Source organism: Heptranchias perlo, chromosome 2, assembly GCF_035084215.1.
Source record: "Heptranchias perlo isolate sHepPer1 chromosome 2, sHepPer1.hap1, whole genome shotgun sequence".
Taxonomy (NCBI): domain Eukaryota; kingdom Metazoa; phylum Chordata; class Chondrichthyes; order Hexanchiformes; family Hexanchidae; genus Heptranchias; species Heptranchias perlo.
The window spans coordinates 29,971,883-29,982,317 of NC_090326.1; the positions used below are offsets into that span (position 1 = coordinate 29,971,883).

Consider the following 10,435-nt stretch of genomic DNA (forward strand, 5'->3'; position numbering starts at 1 on the left):
GATTGGGTTGACTCGGCCTGTATTCACTCGAGTTTAGAAGAATGAGAGTGGATCTCATTGAAACGTATAAAATTCTGACAGGGCTAGACATATTGGATGCAGGGAGGATGTTTCCCCTGGCTGGGGGGTCTAGAACGAGGGGTTACAGTCTCAGGATACGGGGTAGGACATTTAGGACTGAGATGAGGAGAAATTTCTTCACTGAGGGTGGTGAACCTGTGGAATTCTCTACCACAGAAGGCTGTGGAGGCCAAGTCACTGAATATATTTAATAGAATGGAATCATAGAATCATAGAATGGTTACAGCACAGAAGGAGGCCATTCGGCCCATCGAGTCTGCGCCGGCTCGTTGTAAGAGCAATCCAGTTAGTCCCATTCCCCCGTAACCCTGCACATTTTTTCCCTTCAAGCATTTATCCAATTCCTTTTTGAAAGCCTCCATTAAATCTGCTTCCACCATCCTTTCAAGCAGCGCATTCCAGATCATAACTACTCACTGCGTTTGAGTGTGAATTTTTGCGAATGAGAATTTTCTACTTGCAAGTCAGAAAAGTCAGCTGGTTTCACCTATATAAATAAAAGACTGGAAAATGCACCGTTCACGATGTCACCAGGTCATAACGCACGTGATCATCATCCACAGAGATCTCCTCATCCACACACACAATGAAAGTGTCCTCCTCCGATCCCTCATTCTCACCAAGTTTCCCTCCCCTTTCTGAAGGGGCAGTTCAGCTGCTCTACTGTTGTCACCTTACAGATTATTTCTTCTTCCGCTTTGAAAGTCAGGCTTCCCTTGGGTTGTTTATTCCATGTCGAGTAGTCTCCGTTCGAGTCTCCAAACATGCCTTTAAAAAGTTTTCCTGGATCGGGAATTGACGGAAGGATCAATATCTGAAGCTGTTTCAAGTAGGTCAGGAGCACAATTGCAGCTGCTGCCACTAGTATTGGGATGATGATAAGCAAAACAACCTTCCAATTCCAGCTTTGCCCCATGTCTTCCCCAAAATATTTTTCGGCGCTCCATTCACTCCACACTCCATTGTCTCCACAAAAGCTGTGCTTGGCTTGTACTTGGACGATGTTCTTAACACGAGTGTTTGCGTCAATAATCTTCGCCGTTGGGTTTGTATAACTATGCAATTTCCAGCGTCTGCTCATGCTGCTCCTCATTCTTAGTTGATAATTCACACACTTTTGGTTCCAGTGGGCAGGGACCTCCCAGTTTATGTCAAACGCATTGTCAGTCTTCAGTATATTTATACCCCAAGGAGGACACAGTTTCACAAAGCATTTGCTTTCCAGATTGTAGAAGAACGGCTTTATCGTTGCACCAGCACTTACTCCTGTGACACAAGTATTCAAGTCCAATTTATCGTCGAACTTATCGCCATGAAGATGGCAACCAGCAGTCCTGCCATCTTTTGATATGTACCTGGTACAGTTCTGAATGACTTCCATCCCATCTTGCCAGTAATGGAAGTCATAGACTGTGTCTGATGGTGCTTTATGTCCGAAGTCCCAAGTACAATTTATATATTCAAAGTTGTAATAAACACAGCTAAAGTTTCTGACAGAAGTTTCTGCATCACCTTCTTCAGGAGGGATGTATATTTCAGTCCAGTTGCTTTCTTGACAATCATAGCCCTCAGGCTCCACCAATGCCTTCACTCTGAAAGTGATGCCTGTGTTAAGAGTCACCACTTCTGTACGGGTCCAAAAACGGATTTATTTTTGTTCCCTCCCACTCATCGCCTTTGTATTTAAGCGAACTTTTATATCTGACGGGAAAGCTGGTGGAATTTTCTAGATCACTTGGTGGTTTCCAGGCCCAAGTGTAATTAATGAAACCGATCCCCTTCAACGTAACAGTTAAATGAGTTGGAGATGGGAGGATCGCTGACCAGGTACATCTGTCCTTGACTGTGCCCAGGGGCACAGCGAGCAGAAAGAAGAAGGAGATAGATAGATTTCTAGACACAAAAGGCATCAAGGGGTACGGGGAGAGAGCAGGGATATGTTATTGAGATAGAGGATCAGCCATGATCATATTGAATGGCGGAGCAGGCTCGAAGGGCTGAATGGCCTAGTCCTGCTCCCATATTCTATGTTTTCTATTGGGGGGTTACATTATATATCGGGGAGAGCACTTTGTTGGGGAGGGAAGGAAATCACTGCTGCAGGCCTGAGACTCCTGCGTCTCAGGCTACCTCCAGAACAGTTGAAGAAATTTATTTTAAATTTTGAAATTCTTGGGCAGAGGATTGCTCCGGCATAAATCACACTCCCTTTGGGGGAGGAGGTTTAAGCTTTAGATGACCCCTTCTCCTCACCACAGAAACGTATATACACCTGCTATTACTTCAACAGAAAACCCTAAAAGTGGCATTACCCCTGCCCAATTTTTCCACCCTCACTGCTGGTGTTATGCCAGGAAACCAGCGTAATTCCAGAGGAAGATTTGTCCGCTATTTATTTTTACAGATGGACTGCAAAATGATGAAACATGGGGCCAAAACTGCAAAGCTCTGCTCTTCTGGCAAAGAGCCTAGCTACCAGTGAGTATTGAGGCTATAAGTGGTCATTTTTCAATTTTGTGCTATCAATGACGAGCCTCACCCTTCAATAATGCATATCAGAAATCTGTGCATGCGCAGCACACGATTTTCCAATCTTTGATTTAAACAGTATTCCTGATTTGAGCTAAGGTTCCTCGCTAGTAGCACAGTCAGAAAGTCACCCCTATAGCATTATATCCCTATCATTTTTTTAACATTCTTTCTTGGGATATGGGTGTCACGAGCAAGGCCAATATTTATTGCCCATCCCTAGTTGCCCTCAAGAAGGTGATGGTGGATCCTCTTCTTGAACCACTGCAATCCATGTGGTGAACGTGCTCCCACAGTGCTGCTAAGTAGGGAGTTCCAGGTTTTGGACCCAGCAATGATGAAGGAACAATGATATATGTCCAAGTCATGATAGTGTGCAACTTGTAGGGGAACTTTGAGGTGGTAGTGTTCCCATGTGCCTGCTGCCCTCGTTCTAGGTGGTAGAGGTTGCGCTTTGGGAGGTGCTGTCGAAGAATCTAGCTCTGATTTATGCTCACATTTAGTGAGACTGCATGCCGAGAATGGAGCCGAGCAATATCAGCCCTTTGGCACATAGCGGCTACCTGCTAAAGAGTATGTTGAAGGAGGGGCAAAACAAATATTTATGCACCTGACCACCAATACAGATGCAGCTCTTTATTTAATTGGACCGCTCAAGTTATGCTACAGTACATGGTGCAATATGGCCTTGTTTTTTCAATATGGAATTACACACTATACTGTTACCATGGGAACATAGTGAAAGTAATATGAACCTTTCCAAGGCAGAATATTTTTCATTTCCAGCAGTGTAGTCTCCATGACCTTTGGCATTAATTCATTTCAAAGATATGCTAACCAAAGATTGCTGCTTTTTTTGTTGTAATAAAAGAAACTGCATAATAAATAAGGCAAGTGTAAAATAGATTGGATGGGAATATTATTACATCTGGACCATGTAGCTATGGCTTCAGTATCGGATGCATTGTGCAGGAGCTTTTTTTTTATTCGTTCATGGAGTGTAGGCGTCACTGGCAAGGCCAGCATTTATTGCCCATCCCTAATTGCCCTCGAGAAGGTGGTGGTGAGCCACCTTCTTGAACTGCTGCAGTCCGTGTGGTGAAGGTTCTCCCACAGTGCTGTTAGGAAGGGAATTCCAGGATTTTGACCCAGCGATGATGAAGGAACGGCAATATATTTCCAAGTCGGGGTAGTGTGTGACTTGGAGGGGAATGTGCAGATGGTGTTGTTCCCATGTACCTGCTGCCCTTGTCCTTCTAGGTGGTAGAGGTCATGGGTTTGGGAGGTGTAGTCGAAGAAGCCTTTGCGAGTTGCTGCAGTGCATCCTGTGGATGGTACACACTGCAGCCATGGTGCACCGGTGGTGAAGGGAATGAATGTTTAGGGTGGTGAATGGGGTGCCAATCAAGCGGGCTGCTTTATCTTGGATGGTGTCGAGCTTCTTGAGTGTTGTTGGAGCTGCACTCATCCAGGCAAGTGGAGAGTATTCCATCACACTCCTGACTTGTGCCTTGTAGATGGTGGAAAGGCTTTGGGGAGTCAGGAGGTGAGTCACTCGTCGCAGAATACCCAGCCTCTGACCTGCTCTTATAGCCACAGTATTTATATGGCTGGTCCAGTTAAGTTTTTGGTCAATGGTGACCCCCAGGATGTTGATGGTGGGGGATTCAGCGATGGTAAAGATGTTGAATGTCAAGGGGAGGTGGTTAGACTCTCTCTTGTTGAAGGTGGTCATTGCCTGGTACTTGTCTGGCACGAATGTTATTTGCTACTTATGAGCCCAAGCCTGGATGTTGTCCAGGTCTTGCTGCATGCGGGCAGGGACTGCTTCATTTTCTGAGGGGTTGTGAATGGAACTGAACACCGTGCAATCATCAGCGAACATCCCCATTTCTGACCTGGAGGGACGGTCATTGATGAAGCAGCTGAAGATGGTTGGGCCTAGGACACTGCCCTGAGGAACTCCTGCAGCAATATCCTGGGGCTGAGATGATTGGCCTCCAACAACCACTACCATCTTCCTTTGTGCTAGGTATGACTCCAGCCACTGGAAAGTTTTCCCCCTGATTCCCATTGACTTCAATTTTACTAGGGCTCCTTGGTGCCACACTCGGTCAAATGCTGCCTTGACGTCAAGGGCAGTCACTCTCACCTCACCAATTCAGCTCTTTTGTCCATGTTTGGACCAAGGCTGTAATGAGGTCTGGAGCCGAGTAGTCCTGGCAGAACCCAAACTGAGCATCGGTGAGCAGGTTATTGGTGAGTAATTGCCGCTTGATAGCGCTGTCGACGACACCTTCCATCACTTTGCTGATGATTGAGAGTAGACTGATGGGGTGGTAATTGGCTGGATTGGATTTGTCCTGCTTTTTGTGGAGAGGACATACCTGGGCAATTTTCCACATTGTCGGGTAGATGCCAGTGTTGTATTGGAACAGCTTGGCTAGAGGCGCAGCTAGTTCTGGAGCACAAGTCTTCAGCACTACAGCCGGGATGGTGTCGGGGCCCATAGCCTTTGCTGTATCAGACAGACTGTTATGTGGCTTGTCCACAGCAATTTTACTATCTCATACCAATGTCCAAAGTTTGCAGCCACCAACTGAAGGTAAGTGTTCTTAACTTTTTTTTAAAAACCTCTGTAGAGCCAGGAGGTGCAGGAATGCTCCCGGCCACTTCACAGTCCAAGCAACCACTCCCCACCCCCCCCACCCCACCCCGTTGCCTGCTTCGACCCCCTCCTGGAATTCATCTGAAGTAAGTGAATTTTTTTAAACAACTGTTACTCTGTATGTTAATTTGCTGTTAATAAAATGAAGCAGCTTAATGATTCGCTTTACTAAAGTGATTTTTAGATTGGAGAAGGCATGTGTGATGGACGTGATAGTCAATTCAGATCACAAGGATGTCCTATTGTTACACCCCTGGGCTATCATGTAATTAGATATTGGGTAGTATTGATACATTCAGAAATGTAAGATATTCGGACCACTTACAGAAGCATGTGAGGGAATATCTATGGCAGACCCAAAATTTGTAACAGTGACAGAGTTGGAAGGTCTTAAAAAAAAGACACTGGAAACCGGTGAGAAAAGTATATATTTTTTTACTTAAACAACTAGAAATATATTACAAGTAAATCAAGGATCAACCTGTATCATTGTATTTATCTTCACTGCAATATAAACTGTAAATGGAAAATATCGTTAAAAATAAAATAAAAGCTTGTTTTTGCACTGTCAGTAATTGCTCCAGCACCCTGCCCAGTTTCTGTTTTTGTCTCTGGGTCAACAATTTTCATTTGCAAGTTATCAACATAGATGTCAATATTTTTAATACACTCATAACGTTGACCTATGTTATGCCCTCCCAGCATTCAGCTTCACCCACTGAGAACACAAATCAGAAAATCTCACAAGCACAGCCCATGATTTTCTGACCTTTAAAATCAATGTTCGGAAAGTCCTGGGCTGCATGCCTGGAATTTTCTGGTACATCCTGGCAGGCATAGGTCTATGGTGGGAGAGTACAATCAGAAAATATACCCCATAATGTCTGGCCCTGTGAAACAAAGCAGTTCTCATACACAATGCTTCATTGCTCAGTTGCTGAAGATGTTGGCGGAGTCTGCCAAGCTCATGGGAGAAAGAAGGATTGCCACTTTTTCAAATAGAGAGTGTTCAGGTTGCCATCTTCAGTTTGAAGGCACATCCTTCTCAGAAGGTAGCCATCAGGGCTGCTTGGAATGAGGCTGTAAAGTCACGAGTCAGGAGGTGGCATCCCAGATGTGAAAGTAGTTTAACACATTGAAGAAGTTTGCCAGAGTAAATGTGCTCTGAAGTTGCAAGGTCATAAGATGGGGTAACAATAATAAATGTGAAAATATAAGCTAAATGGTATTATGGTTCTACAGAACAGAATATAGGAGAGGAACTGGTGGATTGATCGCTGAAGCCATCCGCAATGTGCATGCAGTAAAAACAGCAAATTGGAATTTGGGTTGTATAACCTGAGAAATTGAGCACAAATCTCAGGAAGTTTGTCCAGAACACTAGTCTGGCCTGACCTGGAATGCAATATACAATTCTGGTCACTGTATTATGAAAAAGACATCCAGGTATCAGAAAGGAGGCAATGAAGGACAATTAAATTGTTAGCTGGGATTCAGCAACTGAGTTATGAGCAGTGGTAAGCAGATTTTCTTTTTTGGATAGGTCATTAATTTATTTAGTGTTTGCAGACTCGGCATACAATTCCAGCCATCACAGAGCATTATCATCACCAGCACGCAAAGCCCATAGGTCACCATAGTTTGGTTAGTGGGTAACAAGTGGGACATGGTTTGTGTTTGTCTGCAGAAACATTTGCCGTTGTCACAAAGGCCCCACAGGTGAAGAGTTGAGGCGTATTGACCCTGTCCAGTTTGAAAATGGTTGAGGAGCGCCTATCTTTTTTTATTCGTTCATGGGATGTGGGCGTCGCTGGCAAGGCCGGCATTTATTGCCCATCCCTAATTGACATGGCCATTTGAATCCTGATTGACGGTCTGTAAGGTCGGAGATGATATGGTAATTTATAGGAACATCTGTTGTCCACTGTTCATGCCAGCGAGTTGGGAAGGAAAAGTCAAAGGAATCAGGAAAGTTGGCTGCATTGGGTGTCTCTAAGAGAGATGCACTGTTGGTGGATAGAACCAATCCGAGTGAATTGGCAACATTATTTTGTCCCAAAGTCTATTCACCAATTTTTGGTGAAAATTGACCAGTCAAGGGTGACACCCAAGTAGACTGAGTGAGCATCATATTTGAGGAGTTGACCATTTAAGATGATAGTGAGTTCGGAGAGAGGCAGTAGCATTATGCAAGCGAAAGACTGAGGAGACAGTCTTTGTGGTACGTGGTTGAAGACACCGGGGGTTAAATTGAATACGGCCCAAATCCAGGCACTGGCATCGCGGTCCGCGATTAACCCGCACCCGGTGCTTCTGATGCAGGCAGCACGAGACATTCATGCTGCCTGGTCACTTATCTCATCAAAGTGCAGCAATCAGGCCTTGCACCAGGTTCGCACTTCTCACCAGCAAGGGGGGGGGGGGTGGGGCGGGGAGGCAAATATCACGTGATTTGCTTGCACCTCTTAAAGGCAGGCTGCACCTCTTATTTGCAAAAAATAAGACATGGGTCCACATGGAGTCCGAACGGAGATCAGATGTCGCACATGTAAAACACAGATGCAGGTCCTATCCCTATGTTTACAAACTGTTGAGTTATGCTAAAACATTGAATAAAGGTTGCGCACTACTAAATCCCACATCCTCCAATCTGCGTGCTAGATCTCACCAATCTGCTGATCTGAGTTTGTACCAGGAGAGTACGAGCACCAGGGTTCTCTGCTAATGCACTAGAGGCCTTGGTGCAAGAGGTGGACAGTAGGAGGGGCATCCTATATCCACAGGAGGGGCAAGAGGCCCTCCAGACATATGCTCAAGAGGCAGTGGGAGACAGTAGGGGACAAAGTCAATGCCAGGCACATGGCACCATGAACATGGATGCAGTGCAGGTAGAGGTTCAATGCTTTGACATGAGTGGTCAAGGTGAGTGAGGCCAACTATCAAGTGGCGTCTCCTACCAACTACACCACTAGCTGCATCCACTGCTCCACGCAGTACACCCTCCATCACCCACCTACCAACAAACTCTTTCAATAAGTACTCAACTCTTCCAATCAGATGCTTCCTCTCACCCACACACATTACCACTGTTGCAAGCCACACACCCACAACTCACAGGTCACACACTGGCAGCTATTCAACCATGACAGGCACATCACCCAGACATCCTACAGGACACTCACCAGCACACTTCTCACTTACTTGCAGGAGAAGATGGCGGATAACAGGAGGCAGCAAGTAGCAGTGGCATTTAGCCCCTCGAGCCTGTTCCGCCATTCAGTGAGATCATGGTTGATCTGTGACCTAACTCCATATACCCGCCTTAGCCCATATCCCTTAATACCCTTGGTTCATAGAAATCTATCAATCTCAGATTTAGAATTCGCAATTGAGCTAGCATCAGCTGCCGTTTGCAGAAGAACGTTCCAAACTTCTCCCACCCTTTGCGTGTAGAAGCGTTTCCTAACTTCACTCCTGCAAATCCTGGCGCTAAATGTTAGGTTATGTCCCCTAGTCCCAGTATTCAAGTATAAGAGACCTCCAAAAACAGGTACAAATGCATCAGCAGCCAAAATCAATAATCCATCAACTTACCTGTAAATCCTGCATGGTCCCTTAAAATAGCACTGGTTGGGGGGTGGGGTCCTCCAGGATGTCTAAGACATGGCCAGGTGATCATGGTTTAGACAATGCATTGAGTGGAGCGTTAAGTGCCAAAATGGTGTCTATCACTTTAAATCAGCGTTGCACACTGATCTAATGCATATTCTCCCTACTTTTCATGCTGCCGACGCTAGTTATCTGCACGTGCGCGAAACCCTTTACCAAGATGGCGGCCGGCGCACGCACGGCAAGCGCACACATCCTGGACACCATTTTGGATCTTCGGAAGGCCGCATAGCGCCAAAACAATGAGTGCTTCACGGTCAAATTTCTAGCCCATCGTTTTCAGGACCAACTTCCTGATGCTCCTAGAGCATAGGACTCCCCTCAAAATACTCCTAGACCCTGACAGCCCATTTTAATACTGCCTGACCCTGGGTCCCTCCCCATTCCTTCCAGATCTCAGGCCGCCTCCAATTCTGATAAATCAATTTGCTTGATAATACCCCACTACTTTACATAATACCCCTGTTCTTATAAAATCTCCAACTCTCAATCAGCAAAATCAAAGAAGATCCGCTAGTAATATATTAAAAATCTTGCATGTGATGTGCACTTTCTGTCCATATTATCTTTATTTTCTATGTCATGAATTTTGAGTCATGCACTGTATGTCGACATTTATAATGAGAGAAGCTTGATAGTCAGTCAACATATGCCTGACACATTATAAATCTGGCCTCTTGCCACTAGGTGGTGCTGTTGCATGAAACGCCCAGGGCTGGCTACCATTTTGTTTTTAACCCAACTTCACGTGTTTTTCCCCATTTTTGGATGTTTTTTATCCAATCGTCAGGATTCTTTTTTACCAAATGTTCAGGGCAGCCTACATACCCTGCCTGTATGCGGTGACCCAATTCAGATTTCAGGTCTCAGCCTACCCGTTCCCTACCTAACTGGTTTCTTTTTGGTGGTAGAGGGTTGGCCTTAAGCATAATGCTCGGGCTGACCCGTTTAACCCATTTCTGGGCACTGGGTTAGCATTAATAGTGGTTTGGCCTCAAATCTAACACCTGGACCTCAAGCTCCCCGCCCCCCCTGCCCCACCCCCCCCCACCCCCGCCATCACCACCTCATACAACCCCAACCTCTGACGTCTTGCCTGTCCAGGACAAAACAGAAAATAAAGATTAGGGGTTAAGGGTAGCTGCTCAGACTGGCAAAAGGTGAGAAGTGGTGTTCCACAGGGATCGGTGGTGGGACCACTGTTTTCACAATTTACATTAATCATTTGGATTCAGGAATCGAAAGGACAATTTCAAAATTTGCGGATGACACCAAATTGGGGGGTGTAGTTAATACAAAGGAAGAATGCGCCAAAATGCAAGAAGACATTGAGAAACTTGCAGAATGAGCATGTAATTGGCAAATGAATTTCAATATAGATGTGTGAGGTGGTGCATTTTAGTAGGAAGAATAAAGAGACCACATACATTAGATAATAAGAGTCTAAACAGGATAGAGGAGCAAAGGGTTCTAGGGGTCCAGACACAC

The 10,435-nt window shown here is 45.3% G+C and overlaps 1 pseudogene; it reads right to left on the reverse strand.

Moving 5' to 3' along the window:
* Positions 1-589: 589 nt before the first annotated feature.
* On the reverse strand, positions 590-1,991 carry LOC137331960 (interleukin-13 receptor subunit alpha-1-like; annotated as a pseudogene).
* Between the last annotated feature and the right edge of the window lie 8,444 nt (positions 1,992-10,435).